Source organism: Sus scrofa, chromosome 2, assembly GCF_054392235.1.
Source record: "Sus scrofa isolate SSC_HxYL_T2T_F1_AM1 chromosome 2, Sscrofa_HxYL_maternal_Yorkshire_Landrace_v2.0, whole genome shotgun sequence".
Taxonomy (NCBI): Eukaryota; Metazoa; Chordata; class Mammalia; order Artiodactyla; family Suidae; genus Sus; species Sus scrofa.
In genome coordinates this window covers 156,014,563-156,037,889 of record NC_139384.1, presented here as the reverse complement: position 1 = coordinate 156,037,889, position 23,327 = coordinate 156,014,563, and the positions used below count along the sequence as shown (strand labels likewise).

The 23,327-nt window shown below is 43.3% G+C and overlaps 1 long non-coding RNA gene across 8 annotated transcripts in view; it reads left to right on the top strand.

The window, feature by feature from the left end:
- The window catches only part of LOC110259527 (uncharacterized), a 384,785-nt gene that overhangs the window by 25,479 nt on the left and 335,979 nt on the right, over positions 1-23,327 (top strand). For 6 of the 8 annotated variants that reach the window (XR_014838965.1, XR_014838970.1, XR_014838964.1 and 3 more), the window contains one exon: positions 18,156-18,248. The exons of 1 other annotated variant lie outside the window; for it this stretch is intronic. This is a non-coding gene — a long non-coding RNA (uncharacterized LOC110259527). Of the gene's footprint in view, positions 1-18,155; positions 19,573-19,856; positions 20,616-23,327 lie in introns of those variants that run through there. One more of the 8 variants, XR_014838966.1, reaches the window with a different exon arrangement.

Here is a 23,327-nt window from a genome sequence, read left to right as displayed (position 1 = left end):
AGCATTTCTAAGTCACTGAGTCTGTGGTTTGTGTAAAACTAAGCTAACCGAACTGGGCCAGATTTCTCCCCCAGAGTTTTCTCTGGGGCCAGTACCCCCTCCCCCCAAATACATGGAAGTTACTGTTACAGCTCAGGGAATATGCATCAGATGCTATTATCTGGGAACTTCAGAGAGGAGCTAAAGCAGAGGGTACGGGGGCGGGCTCTGTGCTGGGAGGGCCCCAAAGCATCCTGCTGGCTTCCAGCATCTCCTGGTGCCTGGGGAAGTTGTAGAATGCGTGTCAGGCTGTCTCTTCCACATTGCAGGTGTTTAGAAGCCGGGCCTTGGATGTCAGCCACTCCTGATTCAACACTTGGCCCTGTCACTTCCCAGGTGTGTGACCCGAGGTGACAAGCTTGTTTTCTCTGAGGTGCTGTCTGTGCTTTAGAGGCTCTTTGGGAGGAGGAAATAGGATAGTGAGTTTCAAAATGTAAGCCCGGGACCTTGCACAAAGGAGATGCCCAGCAGATGCTGGGGAGTGGGTAATGTTGGGCGTGTCTTGTGAGCTGGTTCCTGTGCAGGGTGAGGGGCCGTGGGGATGACTAAAGCATGGATTCTGCCCTCCGCAAACTCAGTCCCATCGGGCTAAGAGATGAACAGATAATAATGGGGTAAGGTGCGATATCTCTGACCTGGCCTCTTGGCCGTGGGAAATGCAGACCTGGCTGGGAGCCATAACCCCCACCTGGCCTCTCAGGTCTGCAGCAGTGGCAGCTGGACACGGGTGCTGCAGCCAGCCCAGTGCAGACCAGCCCAGAGCCAGGTGGAGGCCGCCAGTCGGCATCACAGGGACTTGGCTTTCCTCCCACCTCCCACCGACCGAGGAGGTTTGCTGTCTTCTGCTGTAGAAGATCCACCCCTTTTCCGTCCCAGAGACCTCATCCCCCAGAGCCTAGACTCTGCTTGGCAGGAGAATCTCCGTACTCGCTGCTCAGTCCTCTGTAAAATTCTCCCGGAGTTAAGGTGGCTGTTTACCCAGCATATTGAATAGGGGTGGCTGATTCACGTGGCCTGGGGCTTAGAGGACACCTAGTACCAGATGCCAGGGAACAAGTTTTATTTCACAGAGTCACCATTTTGGCTTCCATGATGGGAGAGCACGTTGCTCAGAAGTGAGTCCTTGAGCTGATGAGTGAGCCTCTCCAGACAGCCAGCACCACGTCTTACCCATGTCTTATTAGTTCCCATTCCCTTATAGGATTTCACCTTGCCAGTGAGAACAGAGAGGTTAATGTGTCAACTGTAGTTCATGCAGTTGAGATGTGGATTTGTATGTTTTTGAATTCGGAAAATATTTGGAAACATCTGCTGTGTTTTCACTGGTATTCCCTCTGAACCCCTTGACTCTTCCCTAAATTGAGCCGTCAGGCTGAAAAATGGCCTCAGGGAGGAGGAGACCCAGCAGAGCCTTTTGAGCTTTTAAATCTGTGCTCTTGCATTTCAGGTTGATTTGAGGGAGAATTGGGCTTAGAGAAGGTAGGAGCTAAGCTTCCTAGCCTTCTATACTAGAACTAGAAAATTGCTCAAATTAGGGATAGGTGAGATATGTGGAATCTAAAACATGGCACAGATGAACCTATTTACAGAGTAGAAGTAGACTCACAGACCTGGAGAACAGACTTGTAGTTGCCAAGGGGGAGGAGGGAGGGACTGGGAGGGACTGGGGTTTGGGGGTTAGTAGATGCAAACTACTACATTCAGAATGGATAAGCAATGAGGTCCTGCTGTACAGCACGGGGAGCTATATCCAACCACTTGTGACAGAACATACAGAAGATAACATGAGAAAAAGAGTGTATGTATGTGTATAACCGGGTCACTTTGCTGTACTGCAGAAATGACAGAAAATTGTACATCAACTATAATAAATTTTTTTTTTTTGTCTTTTTGCCATTTTCTTGGGCCGCTCCCATGGCATATGGAGGTTCCCAGGCTAGGGGTCCAATTGGAGCTGTAGCCACCAGCCTACACCAGAGCCACAGCAATGCGGGATCCGAGCCGCATCTGCAACGCCGGATCATTAACCCACTGAGCAAGGCCAGGGATGGAACCCGCAACCTCATGGTTCCTAGTCGGGTTCGTTAACCACTGCGCCACAACGGGAACTCCAATAAAATTTTTTTTAAAAAAAGAAAATATCTGATTTTTACTGATGACAAAGTTACAGATTATTTGTGCTACTGAGAATTATTACCTACATGCGTAATGAAAGAACGATTCATTTTAATTAGAGGTTAATGAAAATAAATATATAATTTTTTCTCCATCTAAGTTCAAAGATCTCCTGTATTCTAACCATGAACCCTTGGGATCTGAGGACCCCTGTACCGTCTAACTTTCTCTCTTAACCAAAGAGTCAGTCTGAAACTTTCCGAAATTCCACCAGACTCCATTTGAGAGAAGAGGTTGGGGGGCTGCAGAGACAGTATCACCTAAAATAATTTCCTCTTAACAGAGTCCAGAAATGTAGGGTTAGTCAGGTCTCAAGAGAGCCCTCGGCACTCATTCTCACCCAAGGTCATGAATTTAGGAGATCATAGTCTTAGCCAAGTGTTGGGACCATGGACAAAAATACCCAAATTGCCTAGGGCTGATTTTTAGATTAAAAAACGTCATTCCCTGGCCTTGTAAGCAGGATACCTTTATTCAAGATAAGTTACTGTGTTCCCTGGTATCCACAGAGTAGTGACTAGAAAGTGGCAGAAGGTCGAAAACACTGTTGGATGAATTACTTAACTGACGGATTGTGCAGAAACACTGACTTTCCATCTAGAGCCAAGAGAGGGGCACCCATGTATAAATTCTTCAGCAGTGACCTTGGCAGAGAAAAAGGGCTTGGTTAAGGTCAGCTAGTGTTATTTTTACTTCATATGTCATTCTTTTTGTTCCTAGTATTTAGCCTATAGCCTTAAAAAAAAAAAATGAATGTAGCTTTCCAAGGGTTTTCTTTATCTCAAGGGTTTGGGTAGGGATTAGGTGAAATTAAATGGCACAGCATGTATGAAGTGCAAACAGCACAGGGACTGTATAATCAGTCAATACTCGAGTGGGTGTTGTTACTATGATCTAATGTAATAAATGTTATAGTTTTAGTATTATTGCTGTTAATATTAATCGAGGCATTGATTCAAATTTGTAATGTGTTGGAATCACAAGAAGAACCCTTAAAAAATACTTATTCCTCAAGACCTCACTAAATGAGAATTTCTAGGGAGGGGCTCAGAATCTACCTTTGGAAAGAGCTGACAACGAATTAGGAAAGGAAGCCAGGAATGAGAAATTGGAGCCCAGAGGGAAACCGAGTTATTATTGCCAGCATATTAAAATGTTATTTTAATGCAAACAGTGAGCACTTGTCAAGGTTTTATGTGTTCATGAGAGAATACAAGAATATATTTAATGTATTCATGAGAGCATTACAAGGATGACAAAGCAGTTCCAAAGATGATATGAAAAACTGGGATTTTATAGAGAGTGGGAAAAATAAGTATGGCTGAGAATAAAGATGCTCAATTGGTAATAAAACTGGTGAATATCCTTTAGGATGATAAACCCATAAATTTCTAGATTTTTTTTTCTACCTGAGGAAAGAGAAAATCATTGTACTTGATCATTTTTCTCTAAGTTAACTCTAACTTAACAAAGTTGTAAATAGTTGGTTCTTAATCAACGGTAGAGACTCAAAAAATTTTTTGTTTTTTGCCCAGGTAAAAAGCTCATTGTGGGCTCCTTAATTGCATCTGCAAAATGAACACATCACCTTGATTGATTTCCTTCATCCTGAAAGTCTGGTATTTACATATATTCAGGTATAAAATGCATGCTGCTGATGTCATATTTTAGTACAGGGAAATGGAGTAACAATCCTTGTGCTGCCCCTCAAAGATAGTTACTGTGGGGGGAGGCCAAAATTATTAAAAGAGTGACAACTGTATGGTGACAGATGGAAAGGAAACTTGTAGTGGTGAGCACACTCTAGTAATACAGAAGTCTAAGTACAGTTGACTTTTGAACAAAATGGGGTTTAGGGGTGCCCATCTACCAGGGCTCATGTAGGACTCTATTACGTATTTTCTGAAAAAAATCCGCATATAAACGGACCTGCACAGTCCAAACCTGTGTTGTTCAAGGGTCAGCTGTATAATGTTGTAGCCATGAGACTTAAATAATGTTATATATAAACCAGTGTTACCTCAATTTAAAAAAAATAGATAAAAATCAAAAGGAAAAAGTTACTGTGAAATATTCACTTGCCTTTCTGTTCTGATGCAGTATCCCCTAGTGTTCCCGCCCCGCTGTGATCTGAGGAGTGACTGGAAATTTCTGCCCTTTGCTCGCTAAACATCACTGCCCTGCCCGATGACGCCCCAAATCCCACCCTTTGAGATTCATTTCCTAAAGCTCTTAAATTTTCTCTAAAGTCTTTCCTTTTTTTTTTTAAAGCAGAAAATACCCTGAAAGGGAATATTTGTGGGAAATGAGACAGAAGTTGTTTAAATATAGCTCTTGTCTGTCTGTGATTCAGCAGACTTAGCTTTTTCTCATTTCCTTAGAGTTAGCAGTATCTTTTTCCTCCAGAGATATAGAGAAGGGTGGAGAGAAGAGCCAGCTGGAACTCTCCAAGTGTTGGGAGTCTAATACCATGAACCAGCTCTCATCACACAGGGGAAAGAAGCTCAGAATTTGGGTACTTCACATAGATGCCTTCGATGTATCTCATAGCAGAGGCACAGGGTCTGCTTTCTTTTTTTTTTTTCTTTTTTTTTTTTTTTTATTATTTTCCCACTGTACAGCAAGGGGGTCAGGTCATCCTTAGATGTATACATTGCAGTTACAGTTTTTTCCCCCACCCTTTCTTCTGTTGCGACATGAGTATCTAGACATAGTTCTCAATGCTATTCAGCAGGATCTCCTTATAAATCTATTCTAGGTTGTGTCTGATAAGCCCAAGCTCCCGATCCCTCCCACTCCCTCCCCCTCCCATCAGGCAGCCACAAGTCTCTTCTCCAAGTCCATGATTTTCTTTTCTGAGGAGATGTTCATTTGTGCTGGATATTAGATTCCAGTTATAAGTGATATCATATGGTATTTGTCTTTGTCTTTGTGGCTCATTTCACTCAGTATGAGATTCTCTAGTTCCATCCATGTTGCTGCAAATGGCATTATGTCATCCTTTTTTATGGCTGAGTAGTATTCCATCTTCATTCCACTTTGTCAGTGTTTTGTCTCTACTGTACGGAGGGTGGAGGTGGTAGGGACCACGGCAGAAATAAGCCAGAAGAGGCTAGACACATTGTTTCATCTGCCCCTCATTTCCGCCCCATCCCTACACATGGTTCGATGTATTCCACCTGCCGTGGTTGATTGGTCCAGGGGAGACATGTGACCTACATTGGCCAATCAGGCAGCCCTGGATATTTTGGACTTGAGTTCTAGATAATAAGGTCATTTTTTCTTGGAAGTAGATGAAGCTGTTAGCCATAAAGCTTGGAAAATGTCAATAGCCATGCTTCTCCTATGTGAAAAAGCCTGCAGGCAGCAAAAAAAGCAAAATATGTGAAGAAAGAACAAAAATGGGAATTGAAGAGAAAATATTCAACTCTGTATGTGTTGTGATCTCAGTTACAGCCAGAAACACAGATTCATCCCCTTCTTAGGCTGGACAGTGGCCTTGCAAGGTCACGCAAGTGCCTTAAATTATTCTAGTTCAAGGCTAAATCAGTAGTAAATTCCTTTAGGACAGGAAGCACGTCAAGGCTAGTCACATGGTTGTCGTTTAATAGAAAATATGAATATTGGAAAGAAGTTTGGAGAGCCTGTCAGGTGACAATTAGGTGGCATTTCTAGTTCCTCCTGTGGCCCAGCAGGGACCCCAAAGAAGAAAACAAACCAATTTAATGAGTGAGAACCCAAGCTGAATATAAACTCGTGGTATTTCTTAATGAATCCACCTTACTTTCTGAAGAGCATGTAGGAGGAATATGTGGATAAGAAGATGAAGCTTGAGCGAGAAACTGTTTTACTCTTGCCCTTCAGTTGGGAAAAAGGTGACTACAGGCTTGCAAGCTCACCTTCATCTAGTTCCTGTTTGGAGGCACCTGAATCAGAGCTGCCACTTGCCACTTACTGCACAAAACTACATTTTGGTCTGAAAAGGGCGTGTGATGAGCCCATTGTTGAAATAGATTGTTCCGAGGTGAGACCTGCACACCCAATGGGGAGGCCCCCAGGAGGGAGGAAGAGGCAAGGCTCCAACCTGATCCTCATTTGTGTCCTGCAACAGCTACAAAGACCTGAAGACATAGACATATTTGTGAGTCATGACCCCATAGGGAAGCCACCATCTCATGAGTCTTTTCCAGGGCATCTTAGGCTAAATCAAAACAAAGTAAAAAATCCTTCTCATAGAGTTGGAGCTTAGAAAGCCCGGAAAGGTTGAAGGGGATAGAAAACCCCTCCTGCCACACTAAGAAGAAAAGAGAGAAGTGCCCCTCTTTTTGGAAGCGCAGTTCAATGGCCTCAACTGCTCTCCTGTTCTTCTGACAGCAGTGAACCCAAAGCCCAGTTGTTGCCCTGGAGGGTTCTCCACTTACCTGAAAGGGGCATGACTGTTGCCCACATCTTCTGAAGCACACATCCAGTTCACAATCATTCCCCTAATGTTATCCTATTTAAAAGTGCTGGGGGGAGGGCTCCCTAGAGCCATGTCTGTCCCTATGTCTCTACCCCATGCCGGCAGATACAGGTGATTAGTTGAGGGTTGGTAAATGTAAAATGGGTGAATGCTTCTTCCCCAGGCCTGAAACATTCTTCTAGGTGGAGGGAACTCTGCCTTTGTTCCATGTCCAACCTCCTTCCCACCTTCCTCCTGGGAGGGGGAGCCAGACACCTGATTGGTGAGTTCGGGTGGAAGACGCTTGCTCGCTCAGTCCTTTTCTCCTGCTGCTTCTTAGTGTTACCTGCCCATTGAGAGTGTTCGTTTTGCCCTGTTCCCTGCCACTTGGCTAAAGGCACCTGCCCCCCATTTGGAAGCCCCATTATGGCTTCCAGTAATTTAAACCACTTTATTGATAAAGTTGACACGTTCCTTCCCCGTCTCCCTGTTTTATCAAGTGCTTTAAGAATCTGGATTGGAAAGAAGTTTGGGGGTAGTTGGGGCTCCTCAAGCTCCCATGGGCCCTTGATACAACTCAGGCCAGTCAGATCCTCTGCTCTGGGAGTATGGGATTGGGGTAGAGAGCCAGCTCAGGTCCGTCTGGGGTGCTGGGTGCAGACGTGTCAAGTCAGGACTTGGGTATAGCCACATGCTACCTGCCACGGGTCCTGAGTTTCCAAGGAAGCTGATCTGATGAGAAAGAGAAGGAGCCCTGTGAACACAACACACAGAGGGGTGGAGTTCTGAGGGTCCCAGCTCATAGCTTCAGCCCCTCTTGACCACCAGGCACCTCAGGCCAGCTTGTGGATCCACAAGACCCTGCTGTATTTAGAAGGCAAATTCTTTTTTTTTTTTTTTCTTTGTCTTTTTGCTATTTCTTGGGCCGCTTCAGCAGCATATGGAGGTTCCCAGGCTAGGGGTCGAATCGGAGCTGTAGCATCCAGCCTACGCCAGAGCCACAGCAACTCGGGATCCCAGCCGCGTCTGCGACCTACACCACAGCTCACGGCAACACCGGATCGTTAACCCACTGAGCAAGGGCAGGGACCAAACCCGCAACCTCATGGTTCCTAGTCGGATTCGTTAACCACTGCGCCACGACGGGAACTCCAGAAGGCAAATTCTTCATCCAGAAGGTAAGGCAGTTAGAGCTGGCTTCTGTTACTTGTTATCAAAAAAATCCTAAGACCACTGACAAAAGTTTTTGAAGATATTCTTAGGCAATTTGAGTGTGCTTTGATTTGCAGGAGTTTCCCCTGTAGTGCAGTGAGTTAAGAATCCGACTGCCATGCTTGGGTTGCCGCAGAGGTGCAGGTTTAATCCTTGGCCCAGCACAGTGGGTTAAATAACCTGGTGTTGCTGTAGCTGTAGGTTGCAGCTTCAGCTCTGATTCAGTCCTTACCCTGGGAACTACCATATGCTTTGGCTGCAGCCTTAAAATAAAAACAAACAAAGAAATGAACATGTCTAGAAGTTATCTAGGTTTCTGTGGGGTGAATGTTGGTTTGTGCATGTAATTCACTCCAGTTTAGTACACTATAGCTGCAGATAAAAGGCTGAGAATTGCCTCATAAGAGGCCCCATGGTCTCACTGTTGCAGCAACTTGATTTGAACTCAAAATAGAAAACTAGAACTTTGATTAGCACTTCTGTCTTGCCCCCCTCTGTTACTCTACAGAGCCCAAAGTGGAGATTCCTGTCTGATTTTCAAGAACAATAGCACAGCACTTGTCGTCATCATCACTTCTTTTGTGGTTTACAAACTGCTTTCTTGTCCATTTTCTTGTTCTGTTACTTTTCTAGTCACGCTCCCAGAGACAGGTCGCGTGAGGCAGCCATTATTCGCTCCCTCTCACTGAAGAGGAAATTGAGTTAGATTAAGTGACTTGCCCAGGTCTGCGTCGTAGCTGAAAAGTAGTACTGCTGGGGACAGATCCTAGCCTTCTGGCTTGGAATCCTGTCCTGTCTCCAAATCTGTGTTGTTGGACGACGGCTCCCCCAGACATAACATGGGACTACCAATCCCGAGGGAAACATCATTACAGAAGTCCATCAAACAAGGTAACTCACCTTCTGCAGAGCAAGGAGCCTGTCTCCCAGGGCGCCCAAGGACACTGTGCCAAAGCACAGAGAGTGACTGGCACTCACCCCTGTGGAGCCTGTGTGTCTCCACAAGGCCACCCGGGTACAACAGAGAGTAAAAGGACTTAGGACAGTGTTTGGCATGTCATGAGCTATTTGACTGGATGAGTGAATGATTGAGTGAGAGTGAATAAAATGGAAAGAAAATATTTATTAGTCTATAATCCATTCTTAAAAGAATAAGGATAGGCTTCAGAGAACCCCTGAAACCCTGAAATTTGAATAAAATATCATGTATTATGTGCATTTTTCTGGAAAGAGGGTCTGGGTTTCATCGGAGTCTCAAAGAGATGGCTGAGCCAAAAGAGTAAATATCACTGGTATTAATTAAAAGGGGAAAAGAAAATGTTGTAGAAGAAAATTCTCCCTTTTGTGACCAAAGAGGCGCATTGCTTGTATGGCTTTGGATTGACGACAACTCAAGCCCAGCCATGTCTGACAATGGCTGGAGTTAATTTAAGGAAGGCTGTTTGGGTCGCTGTTTTTTGGCAAACCAAGGGGAAGATCAAATCAAGGAAAGGATTATTTAGGATGAGATTGTATAGAGAATGCCTACAGTTGAGGCCACTTCCATTTGGGTTTCAAATTCCTGAGCCAAATTTTGAAATGAGATAGCTGGATTTTGATTCCACAAGCCTTTTTGTTTTATTTTTTTAATAAAATGAGCTTATAGTCTGTGTTTTTAGGAGTTTTGGAACAGTTTTTTTCAGAGACAGAAGATTGAATCTAATCAGCTCTAGATCTATAGAACTGCCCTTCATATTTGTAACATAGTATACAGATTTCTGATAGAGAATGCCCCTTGGGTTGGGTTTCTATATGATGAACTGCATCTTGTCGTTATGGTAACTAATGCTCTAAATATAGAATGAAGCACAAAAGAGTTCCATTTTCAAGGCAACATGAAATTGTTATGACAACAGTAGTTTTAAAAATAAATAGATTAATGCTTGTGTTTTTCTTCTTTTACCACGTAATGAATTTTATAAAGTCTAAGCATGAGTCAGACTTTCATCCTAACTTAAAAATATAAAAACAAACAGAAACAGAGTCAACACACCTTGAAAAGTTTTCTCCCTTAAGCAAGAATAGTTAAATCAATTACATTGTATGTATATGATGGAATAACACTAACATTCAAAGTGCATGTTTTGTGTCGTGTCAAGAGAAGAGTCTTCACGGTACACACAAAAACATTAGCATGATTGTTTCTAGGTGGCGGTATTACTAGTCATACACACACAGAGCTAATATTTTTAAATATTTTTAAATATTTTATGGCATGTGAAATATAGTTCACATGCCATAAAATTTATCTACTTTGTGTTCAGTTCAGTGGTCTTGAGTATATTCACAGAGTTGTGCAACCATCACCACACCCTCCTTGGAGAAATTTTCACCAGCCTAAAAGGAATTCCCACATCCGTTAGTGGTCATTCCTCTTTTTTGACTCCAAATACCCAACCAGACCCCAGCAACTGCTAATTTACTTTTTATCTCTATGATTTTGCCTATTGGGAACAATTTGCATACATGGGATCCTACAGTACATAATCCATGGCCATTTGTGTTTGTTTCTTTGGGGTGTTTTAGGGGGAAGGATGCTCCCCAGCATAGTAGCCGTGGGCGAGGACCAATGGCTTGGATGGGCATGGCCATCCACCTGGTATCTGTGACTGGTGGAGGAGTGAGTAACTGATGCAACAGAACCAATCAGTGCCCTTCTCTAGTACTAACATGCACCAGTGGGAGAGGAACGTCCACTTTCCTTCGGGATTATTAAGATCTGCATTTACAGCTCTTGTGAACCATACACCCTACTGCGAAGATGAAGCCTGCCAGCACAGGGCAGAATGCAGTTACCACCAAGGGCACAGTATAGTTTTAAGTCACTGGGTCTGAACTTCCCACCTTGAGAAGCAAAATTTCCCTTTCGATTAAGTTAGTTCTATTCTTTCTTGTACTTAAAAAAACCATGCAAATATGATTGTGTGTGTTAATGAAAAATATATATTACTTTAGGAAAAAATAAAGAGAAAGTTCTCTTTAGATTTTTTCCTACAGTGTCTTTTTTGGGTACCTGTAAAAAAAAAAAAGTACAGGGAATTTGCCTCATCACAAGGTATCATAATTTTCAAATTAATAATTTTTGGGGAGTTGAATCTGACTCATATCCATGAGGATGAAGGTTCAATCCCTGGCCTCGCTCAGTCCATTAAGGATCTGCTGTGGCTGTGAGCTGTGGTGTAGGTTACAGACATGGTTGGAATCCTGTGTTGCTGTGGCTGCGGTGTAGGCTGTTGGCTGCAGTTCCTTCCCATTTGACCCCTAGCCTTCCATATGCTGCAGTGTGGCTCTAAAAAGAAAAAAAAGATTTTTTACATCTTTTTTTTTAATTTGAAATTTATTCCCATCAGTTCTTCATCTGAGAAATAGTTTCCATGTATCAGTGCCAGTTGCAAAATCAGGATTTCTGGGACATTGGGAGAATGGTCTTTTGTTTTTTTCTGCTCTTATATATAGCACTTTGATTATCTCTCTCATTATCTCACTTTGTGGCAGGCACTATTTACTATCAACCCCAAAGCCTTTCCATCCTTTTTCCCAACAAATCCTCCCTTCTGTTAAAGTTTTGATTCTGTGAGGCAGAGGAATTTGCTATCTATTTCATCCAAGGTAGAATCTTGATGGGTTCCAACCGAACTTGGTCATTCATCTCCTGTTATTAAAGATTGATGTAGAAATAAGCTTATGACCCAGTTATGCCTAATGAGACATAAAAAGAAGTCTTCTGAAGGGTCTTTGGGACAGGTCTTTCCACTTTGACCAAAATATATACCTTCCTGACTTTGGATGGAGTTGAGTGAAAAGTCATACTTACAGCTCTTTTGAAGCTACGGGGATGGGCCTGAAGGTAAGAGATGGTGTGCTGATGATGCTAGTGCAGAATGAAGGAGAACACCTGGCTAGTTCTTGACAAAGCTCTCATGCTGCAGAATTCGTCAGCTCTAGAATTTCCTATCACTGGACTTCTCATTCTATAAAGTATTGTTTATGCCACCTCAGTCCTTGTAGAGTCGTGCAGATTTTGCCCTACTACTTTCAGCTCCCCACACTATGTGTTCTGATGTGGATGCTGTTTGCCTAGATGAGCCATCTTTTTCTAATTTTCACACAAACGTGGAATTAGCTAGGTGTCCTGCGTTTAGCTGAATTCAATACTTCCTTGCAAGGAGAGTGTCTAAATTCATTGTAATTTCTTACAGTTTGTTGCATAACTGCCACTAAGATAAGTGAGCTTCCTAAAGGGCAGGGACAATGGCCTGTGTCAGTGCATCCTGTGTGGCTGACGCATAAGTGGATGATATTAAATGCTAATGACCAAGAGGAATGGCTGTCTTTGTATTATACAATTAGTACCATCATAGGCTATGCTTATTAAATGTCAAACATCTGTATACTTGAGAATATCTGGATGGCTGACTGAATACGTTTCACCTCAATCTAGATGTTTTGGGATCAAGTAATAGAACCCCAAGATTAACCTGCAAAAGTCAGGGGCCTTCATTCTTTCATCTTAAATGTGGTGAGATGCTAGGCTGTCACAGAGATGAGTGATGCCTGTTTAACACGCTGTCAACCAAACTCTTAGGGAATTTCCTCCAGCGGAGCATAAGGCTGCCAAGAGTCTTTTGGGAAATCTTTCCTTATTCCAGATGTTAAGTATATGGCAAGATGTGTTCCAGGGTGTTATTGAAGGCAAAGACTCTGAAGAGAATGAAAAAAAAAGGAAATTGGTAGCTAAAATCAAAGTTCTTTTATCAGATCACAAGCATTGGACAGATATTTAGGTGTCAGAATAATGGTTGACTTTTTTTCTCTTCTGTTACTCTTCAGGCATTTCCTCTCCAGACCTATATTCTCAGATGAGGTGAATAACTGGAAAGTAAAAAGAGGGTTAGTCAAAGACGCTTAAAGGAGAATAGAAAGCATTCTCATCCTTCTTATTTGGCCTATCACACTTTCCTTGTCCTAAGGGTGTTTTGATTTAAAATTCTAGTTTAGGCCTATCTGAAGATATAAACTAATTTTTTATCATATTTGAAGTCAAATGTAGGTATAGTATTAAATTTATTAGCTGTCATGTTATCTTTCCTCTTTGAGTTTCAAATTATGTTTGGAGAATTAAATTCAAGCTTTCAACATTTTAGAGTTGAAAACAGGAGGTAGTACAGGATGGTGTTAATATGAGGGCTTTTTTTTTTTTTTGGCAAAAACATCCATGGCATATAGAAGTTCTTGGGCCAGGGATCAAACCTGCACCTCCACAGTGAACTTAGCCATTGTAGTCAGATCCTTAGCCCCCCTAAGGATCCTTAGCCACAGCAGGAACTCCAACATGAGGACATTTTTTTAATTGCAAGTGGTATCCCACAAATTCAGTGACTTAAGTAAGAGGACAATTATTAGTTCATAGATGTAAATAACACAAGGGGAAGGCTAACTTCTGTTATGGCTTCATCCTGGGTTCAGGCAATGTCAGAAGTCTTTCTCCATAGTAGTGACTCAATTCCCAGGTTTCTCACAGTAGCAAAATGGCTGCAGCTGCACCAGCTCTTACTTATTCTCAAGTTCGCATCTAGTGAAAAAGGGCAATTATACTCAAGGATTGCCAGCCAAAATTTTATTGCATCCCATTGGTCTTTAGGTTCATGTGCTTACTTCTTGAAACAAACACAGCGATCATGAGAATGAGAGCCACTGATCGGCTTGGGTTGAAGGAGAAGTGAAGTGCACATCCTGCAAGGTAAGGGCAGTGGAGATTCCCTGATTCAGATTCTGGGCTTCATCCTAGATAGACAGGAATGAATTTGGGGAAGGCTAACATGTCTACTCAAGATGCGCTTTAGTTATTCCAATATAACTCAAATATATTAAATCTGTAAAAGGTTTAAGAAAAACAAGAGGGAAGTTCCCGTCGTGGCGCAGTGGTTAACGAATCCGACTAGGAACCATGAGGTTGCGGGTTCGGTCCCTGCCCTTGCTCAGTGGGTTAACGATCCGGCATTGCCGTGAGCTGTGGTGTAGGTTGCAGACACGGCTGGGATCCCGCATTGCTGTGGCTCTGGCGTAGGCCGGTGGCTACAGCTCTGATTCGACCCCTAGCCTGGGAACCTCCATATGCCGCGGGAGTGGCTCAAGAAATAGCAACAACAACGACAACAAAAATCTCAAAAAAAAAAAAAAAGAAAAAAAAGAGGCCTAGAATCCAGAACACAGCACAATGCATACTATATGCTGGTTGGCTTAGTTAATTTTGATTGAATGTGTGAATGAATGAATCAATGAGTTACTTGAAAATGGTTCACACCCCAACCAATATTGTGCCTCCAAACTCCAGGGAAAGTAACAAGTTCTCTGTTTGGTCCCCTTTCATCTGTTGTAAGAGGAAGCTCAGCTTCCTCTCTGTTCCCCTTCCACGAATGGTCAAGAGAAGAGGCCTCACGTTCCCTGAAGCAGCAACAAGTTCCCCGAAACTTTTCTTTTTTTTACTTTTTAAAATCAAAGTATGGTTGATTTACAATGTTGTGCCGACTTCTGCTGTACAGAAAAGTGACAAAGCCATATATATATATATTCCTTTTTCTAATATCCCCGAATGTTTCAACCTCACATCTTTTATACCCTGGCAGGGATGGAGGGCTAATTTTCAGTGACCTCCCTTGCCAAGACTATGGAATACCTAATCCCTAGGGTTTAATTACTGGCTTTGAGGCCCCGGCCAGAACGCAGACAGAACATCCTAAAAACATGATGTTATCTATACTTCACTGCACCCACACATACAGAATAAAAGGCGCACCTATACAGGAAAAAGGGGGAGAAAAAAAAATAAAGATACAATGGATCCTGCCAGCTAGAGCTCAAAGATGTCACCTGCCATGACTTCTTTATCCACTCACCTCATTTGCTGATAGACATTTAAGTTGTTTCTACGTCTTGGTTATTGTGAGTAGTACTGCCATGAACACTGTGGTACATGTACTTTTGGGGGGGCTGTGCCCGTAGCATGCAGAAATTCTCAGGCCTGGGATCGAACCTCAGGCACATGCAGTGACAATGCAGAATCCTTAACTGCTGCGCCACTAGGGAACTCCACAGCTGCATGTATCTTTCTGAATTAGAGTTTTCCACAGATCTATGCTCAGGAGTGGGATTGCTGGATCAAATAGCAACTCTATTTTTGGTTTTTTAAGGAAACTCATACTGTTCAATTATATTAAGTGAAGTTAAGTCAGACAAAGAAAGACAAATATCATATATCACTTATATGTGGAAACTTAAAACAACAATATAAATGAGCTTATTAACAAAACAGGAAACAGACTCACAGACATAGAAAACAAACAGCATTACCAGAGAAGATGAGGGGAGGGGGGAGATAGATTAGGAGTTTGGAGTTAACATATACACACGAGTATGCATAAAATAGTTAAACAACAAGGACCTCCTATATATAGCACAGGGAACTATATTCAATGTCTTATAATAACCTATAATGGAAAAGAATTTGAAAAAGAATATGTGTGTGCAAATTTATATATATATATATATTTTCTGAATTACTTTAACAAAACATTGCAAATTAACTATACTTAAAAAAAAAGGTTATTGTTAAAAAAAAAAGATTTTAGCAAATTTAGCCAAGTAAATCTTAACCTTTTAGAGAAGGTCATTTCTATAATGATAACTAAGCAGACAATTTTAAGATAATTTTTTTCTTTAGGTAATTATTTTATTGAAAAAAACCTCTCATATTCTTCAAGTAGAATCAATATCCTTGCATTCAAATCATTTTTAATTACCTGCAAGTATAAACCAAAGCAAATGAGGTATTAGGAAATGAAGCAAGGAAAAGGAAACAAACATCTATTGGAAAATCATCCACAGACAAAGCTCTCTTGCTAAGTGCTTTTTACAATAAATTGCTTTAACTTTTTTTTAGAAACATGTATGTGAATATCACCTAATCCTACAATATAAAACTGCACGTACTTTTGCAAAGCATATGTTTAGAAATTTTATCCACATCCAATATAAGTAAATTATGATATACTAAGTTGCATCAAGAAACCTATTTTAAAATGTTTCATACATGTTAATAAAACTACTTTTTTTTTTTTTTAAAAAAAAGCTCATAACAGTAAAAGAAAAGAAAAGAAAAGAAAAGGTAGCTCCACCGGCCAGAGATTGAAGAGGGGGCTGTCAGCCAGCAGGCCCCCTAGGCACGTGTGGAATTAGATTCCGGTCCCTCAGAGGGTCGCCTGGGGGTGCTTTGTGCTGCAGTGGGTTAAGGTTGGGTGATGTTGCTGCAGTGGTTGGGTAGCTAATGTGACACAGGTGTCGTGGATTCAGTCTCTGGCTTGGGAACTTCCACATGCCTCAGGTGTGGCCGAGAAAAAAAGGTGGGGGGAGGTGGGGGTAGCACATGAGCCTCTGGCACTTAAAGCCTGGGCTCTCTTCACTGAGCCCTGATTGGGTGAGTTCACGAGGGAGCCCTATTTCCCAGACTGCTTTAGCCCAGTGGTCTCCTGGACGCGAGCCCCGTTGGTTTTAAAAGCTTGACACCTTTTGTAGGACTGTGTCTCAGGTACCGGTCTTGAACGATGGGGTGCTGAGTGGGGGGGTCACACTCTTTGGTCCTCAGGAGAAGCTCTGGGCCTTCAGTCCCCACCTGGTGGTGGGTGGCGGTGTGGGGATGGGGTGTGTGGCGAGACGGTGTCCCTGCCTCCCCTACTGCTCTCCTGCAGCTGCAGATTCCGTGTGTCCGCGGAAGGGGGGATCCCAGGGCCCCCCTGCGTCACCATCTAGAATCAGAACCTCTCTTTCCTCTTACACCAGGACGTCTTTCTCCTCCTAGGACATCAGAGCTCCTGGTTTTCAGGCCTTGGGCTCAGCCGCTTAGACCAGACGTCCCTCGGTTCTAGGGGCCACAGACCTGACCTGATTTATACCAGTGGCGCTCCTGGGCCTCCAGGTTGCAGACAGCAGATTGTGGGACCTCTCAGCCTTTATTCATAACACATGACCCCGCCCCGATGCTAAATCTCTTCTTGAGTCTCTCTCTGTCCTGTTGGTTCTTCTTATCTGGAGAACCCTGACTGAGGCACTGCTATAATAAAGTGAGACAAACCTGGAGTTCCCATCGTGGCTCCGACTAGGAACCATGAGGTTGCGGGTCCGATCCCTGGCCTTGCTCAGTGAGTTAAGGATCCGGCATTGTCGTGAGCTGTGGTGTAGCTTGCAGATTCCGCTCGGATTCCACGTTCCTGTGGCTCTGGTGTAGGCTGGCGGCTGCAGCTCCGATTGGACCCCTAGCCTGGGAACCTCCACGTGCTGCGGGAGCGGCCCTAGAAAAGGCAAAAAGACAAAAATAAATAAATAAATAAAATAAAAAAATAAAGTAAGACAAACCTACTGCAGTGAAGCACCGCTCATTTATTATTTCAGAGTTCTGTAGGTTAAAAAAAAAAAAAAAAAAAAAAAAAACAACCCTGGGGGTTTGGCTGGTTTCTCTGCTTTGAGTCTCCAAAGGTCAGAGGCAGGTGTCAGCAGGCTCCGTTCCTATTGGAGACGCTAGGGGAGAATCTGTTTCCTGGCTCCCTCCTGCTGTTGAGAGAGTTTAGTCCCTCCCAGGTGTAGGACGAGACCCCCGTGTCTTCGATGGCTGTCAGCTGTGGCCTAACTAGCTCCTAGTTCGCTCACCCGTACCTGCGCCAAACTTGCCTGTTTCAGTGCCAGCAATGGTGTCAGAGCCTTCTCACACTGCCTGCATCTCTCTGTCTCCTCTTAGGATGTTCAGGGCTCCTGTAATCACACTGGGCCCATCTGATAATACAGAATAATCTCCCCATTGTAAAGCTAACTGACTAGTATCCTTAATTCCATGGCAAGGCCCCCTTTGTCATGTTAGGAGCAGAAGCCATGGAGACCAAAGTCCTGCCTCCGAGGTTATGGTAACCTTCTAGAATGTTTCATTGGGTTTCTGCTGCCTCCAGCATTGTATGAAAATTTCCATGTCCTCATTCTCCTTAAGCAGAGGTTGTCTTAGTCAAGCAGTGGCAATTGCAAGCAATCTTTTTATGTAAGTGAAAAGCCATCTCTGTGTTACTTGAATTGTGTTTCGTAGATGAAGGAAGTGGGATTTTAAAGGGCACTTCGTGCAGTGGTCAATGACACAGTTACGGAGAGATCCAGCCAGAGGGGCCCGGGCCGTGTGGTGGGCGTGTAACGTGGTGATTTCTTTGCCCCTCAGCCTGGCATGGAGGAGGAACAGCTTGGAATTGGAGCGGGCGGCCCGAGCAGATGGACAGCAGCTGAGTCAATCTGGAAGCAATCACGATCCATGGTAAGTTCACCAGGACTGCTCTCACCAAGTGCTGGCGTGTGTTTTGACACAAAGCCCACAGACCCCTGTCTTTTTGTTTTAGCATCTTGTGCCAAATGTGCCATAACATATTTCACAGACTATTTATTTCTCACTTTAAAAAAATGGATGCCAGATTCAGGTTGCTTTCAAAACAAAGGATGTGAGGACGAGAATATTTAAACTGCAGGATGATTGCTGAAGGAAGAAAAGAAAAACATATTGAGAAGGCAAAGCACAGCAGGGCTGGTTGATTGTCTGTCATAAACTTGGTAAGATATACATGTGCGCTGAGGCAAAGTCCTGTATCTTGTACATATTGCTGAGTTCATGAAAAAAATGGTGTTAACACCTTGCTACTCAGTTCATAGAGACTAGAAAACTACACAAGGATTTGGATTTTATCTACATGACATTAGGGAAGCATTTGGCTCAGATGGCCTGGATAAGGTGACAGAAAGGCTATGAATTCAGAGCCTTTCCTGTGGCTTTTCTTGTATGGACAAAGTGGAATGGAAAAATTGGTCAAGGCCGTCATTCTTTTTCTTTTCTTTTTTTAAATCAAATATAGTTGATTTATAATGTTGTGCCATTTTTCTGGTGTACAGCACAGTGACCCAGTCATACATATATACACATTCTTTTCCTCCTATCTCCCCCCATCATCTTCTATCCCAAGAGACTGGACACAGTTCCCTGTGCCGTATACAGCAGGACCTCAATTGCTTATCCATTCTAAATGTAATAGTTTGCGTCTACTAACCCCAAACTCCCAGTCAATCCCATTCCCTTCCCCCCTTGGCAACCACACATCTTTTCTCCACGTCTGTAGGTCTGTTTCTGTTCTGTAGATAAGTTCATTTGGACTATGTTTTAGATTCCACATATATGTGATATCATATGGTATTTGTCTTTTTCTGACTTACTACATTTAGTATGAGAATCTCTAGTTCCATTCATGTGGCTGCAGATGGAATTACTTTGTTCTTTTTACGGCTGAGTAGTTTTCCATTTTGCATGAACCACCTCTTCTTAATCCATTCATCTGTCACTGGACACTTAGGTTGTTTCCATGTCTTGGCTATTGTGAATAGTGCTGCCATGAACATAGTGGGGGGGCATGCATTTTTTTGAATGAAAGTTTTGTCTGGACATATGCCAAGGAGTGGGATTGCTGGATCGTATGGTAGTTCTACATTTAGTTTTCTGAGGAGCCTCCATATCTTTTTCCAAAGTGGCTGTACCCATTTACATTTCCCAGCAGTGTTTGAGGGTTCCCTTTTCTCCACACCCTCTCTAGCTGAGAGCCCATTGTTTTTTTGTTTTTTTTTTTTTTGTCTTTTTGCTATTTCTTGGGCCGCTCCCGCGGCATATGGAGGTTCCCAGGCTAGGGGTCGAATCGGAGCTGCAGCCACCAGCCTACACCAGAGCCACAGCAACGCAGGATCTGAGCTGCATCTGCAACCTACACCACAGCTCACGGCAACGCCGGATCGTTAACCCACTGAGCAAGGGCAGGGACCGAACCTGCAACCTCGTGGTTCCTAGTCGGATTCGTTAACTACTGCGCCACGACGGAAACTCCATGAGAGCCCATTGTTAATGATGGCTGTTCTAACCGGTGTGCGGGGGTACCTCATTCTAGTTTTGATTTGATTTTCTCTAATAATCAGTGATGTTGAGCATTTTTTTCATGTGCCTTCTGGTCATCCATATGTCTTCTTTGGAGAAATGTTTATTGAGATCTCCTGCCCATTTTTTGAATGGGTTTTTTGTTTGTTTTGTTGTTGTTGTTGAGTGGTATGGGTTGTTTGTATATTTTGGAGATTAAGTCCTTGTCAATTGCATCATTTGCAACTCTTTTCTCTGATTCTGTAGATTGTCTTTTCTTTTCTTTTTCCTTTTTTATGGTTTCCTTTGCTCTGCAAAAGCTTGTAAATTTGATTAGGTCCCATTTGTTTGTTTTTGTTTCTGTTGCCTTGGGAGACTGACCTAAGAAAAAATTTGTATGGTTTTTGTCAGAGAATGTTTTGCCTATGTTCTCTTCTAGGAGTTTGATGATGTCTTATCTTATGTTTAAGTCTTGAAGCCATTTTAGTTTTATTTTGTGCATGGTGTGAGGGTGCATTCTAGTTTCATTGATATACATGCAGCTGTCCAGTTTTCTCAGCATGAAACCCTGCTGGTACTTTGCCTGAAATATGAGACCAAGGTTCCTAGCGTGGCAACTATATATGTACATTGTGCCTTTGCAATTCATAATTTGCATTGCTATAACTAATTCATGCACAGCCAGCATTCATTTGATGCATTAATTTGACCTTACTTAGAAAAAAGGAAACAGAAAAAGTCTCTGCACTCATGTTAATCTTGCAAGGGTGGGTGGTGACGGGAAGGGGGGCTTCTAGGATGCAGATCATGTTCTATTTCCAGACCTGAATGTTAGTTATAATATGAACCTGTGTGCCTATGATATATGGACTTTCCTGAATGCATGCTATAATTAGATAAAATCTATTAAAAAAAGAAGGTTGCATGGCAGGGATGGAAGGTTAAATTTGGCAACATTTTTAAGGTGTGGCAAAAATCTCCAAAATTACAGGTTGTTGTAGAAAGTAGTTCCGTCACTTCCCGAGAGTGAAAACTTGGAGTCTGTATTTCAGGTTCAAGCCCACAGATGTGTTTGGCCCATGGGTTGAAAACAATTTAATTAATTGTGGGCAGTTAAAAATCGAGGAATTTATATCAACATCCAGATTGCAGGATTCCTTTGAAAAGTTAGCAGATCTTATAGCACCAGACTTACATTGCCACATGGCAACAATCTGTGGGAACGAAGCAGAAACCGCCTCTTGTCCCCAAGGCCTGCACTTACCACTTTGTCTCTCCGACTAAATGTGTGACCTGTACTGCCTGCCGGTCGTTCTGGTTGAATGTGCCGTTACTGATACTCGGATGGACATTTCCAGCAGGTTGCGTAGACCCAGATACCCGGTAGCTTTCTGATGTGGAGTGAAGTTTGGTTTACAGAGAACGCAGTGGAGTATGGACTCGGTCATTCTGTGGTTAACCACCTCAGGGAGGGTGGGCTGGGTGGAGAATCCGAGTTTCTTGATCTGTCTGGTTTGGGCGTTGTAGACACAGACGAGGCCTTCATCGCAGCCCCCACATCCACGTGTTCCGAAGACCCCTAGGTGTTGCCTTTGAACTGAAGTCAGGGGAATGAATTCCAAATGAATCCAGTGCACATGTTTGAAACAACCATACATAAGGGATTTTCAGGTTGCAGCTGCAGTCCTTTCAGTCATCACATCTCCATCCCCTGTATGGAAGCCTGCCTTAAAAATGAAGTGAGGCAAGACCTGGAATGGCCGAGCTCTGTGCTAGAGCCGTCCTGAGCTGCCTGCCCGCATGGATCCCTGCAGAAGAGGCAAGCTGAATGGGATGGCGGTCGAAAGAGAGGCTCCGTGGAATCAGCGGTGGACCTCGGCCTCCCCTAGGAGATCAGGAAAGCCAGGGATGCAAGCTGAACACGCTTAAAGACCCTGGCCGTGGGCAGTTCCAGAAAGGCAGTTACACCTCCAGGGGTCCTTGCATCACCAGTTTCCTGGTGTTTCTGGCTCCTGTGGGAACAGGTCCTCATCACCATCTCATTACAAAGAGAGTGGGTGTTAGGAAAGAACAAAGGCCTGCAGGTGTGACTGGAAACGTCCTCCCGTCCTGTGCATCCCGGTATTTGTTTTGGTTCATGAACTATTTTAGAGCTGCTGACATTTTCAAAAGGCCTCCCATGTGGCACTGGTGTTCCTGTCCTGTCTTGGTTTTAAAATACTGTGGGTTTTATGGGCATTTTTTACTTATTTGGGCCTTGCTAGATTTTCAGCTCTAAGTTGGGCCTTCTCTAAATGGTTCTATTAGGGTTTGAAAAATGAGAGTAGCCTGGGGGATGCCTGAATGGAATCCCATCTTGTCAATTATGCCTGTTATCTAAGCATGCTCACTGAAGGGGACAGAAAAAAGTTGCTTCGTCTAAATAAGACATTTATGATTGGAGAGGTTTAACCGTGAGGCGCTGACACTTGATGTTGCTCAGGTGGTCAGGACACCAGCACACACAGAATCAAATCACTGGCCCACAGTCAGAGGACCAGTTAGCAGCAAGAATGACCCTAGAACCCCAAAGCTTGAGTTAAATCAGGCTCCTTTTTAGCAAGTAAAGTTGACAATTAAAACAACAGTCTACACAATTTGGTCCAATAACCATTTGGAGTGTGCAACAAGATGACAAAGATTTCTACAGAAAGTGGAGATTTCTGTCTATCAGAAGACGTGTGTCTCCAAATATCTTCATCTTTGGTGTCAAGTGTATCACACCAGTTGCTTTTATGCTTTCTTTGTGTTTTCATGCCAGAGTTTAAATGCCAATTCCTTGCACTAATTCAGCACTGGAAACCTCCTACCTCCAACCCCCGTAACCGTTTCTTACCCTCTATTAAAATGGTCTGTTTCCTTGTCGGAGTCCCCAGTAGATGGTCAGCACAGAACACCTGCAGCATGGAGTGTGCAGATCTGGTCACAAACACCAACTCTCAGATTTTTAGGAATTGTGCGAGCCATCTCACCACAAGCTTGTGGCTTGAACTCTGCCCCAGGGGAACTATTTACACCACACAAATCGGCACAGGTACAAATCTGAGCTTCCTCTACCTCAGCCGAGTAGGTTTTCAACCTTTTCCAGCATCCCTGTGGTCAGATACCTTATTTGTTTGGCTCGTCACCACATCCTCACTTGTACCCGGTCTGCAGCAGATGCTCAGCAAACGTTTGTTAGTGAAGTGAATGATACTTGAGTGAAAGGGTGAATGAATGAAGGAGTCTCTTGGTTTCTTTCCAATTCTGATTTCCCATAGCTCCTTGACCTCTGCATGGGCATTGCAGGGGGCCCTCTTGGAAAAGTTTCTTGTTCCTGGGAGAAACAGGAAATGCTTGGCCCTTGGAGACAAGTGAACATGGATTCGACTCCCAGCTCAGTCATTAATAGTTCTGAATTGTAGGCATGTT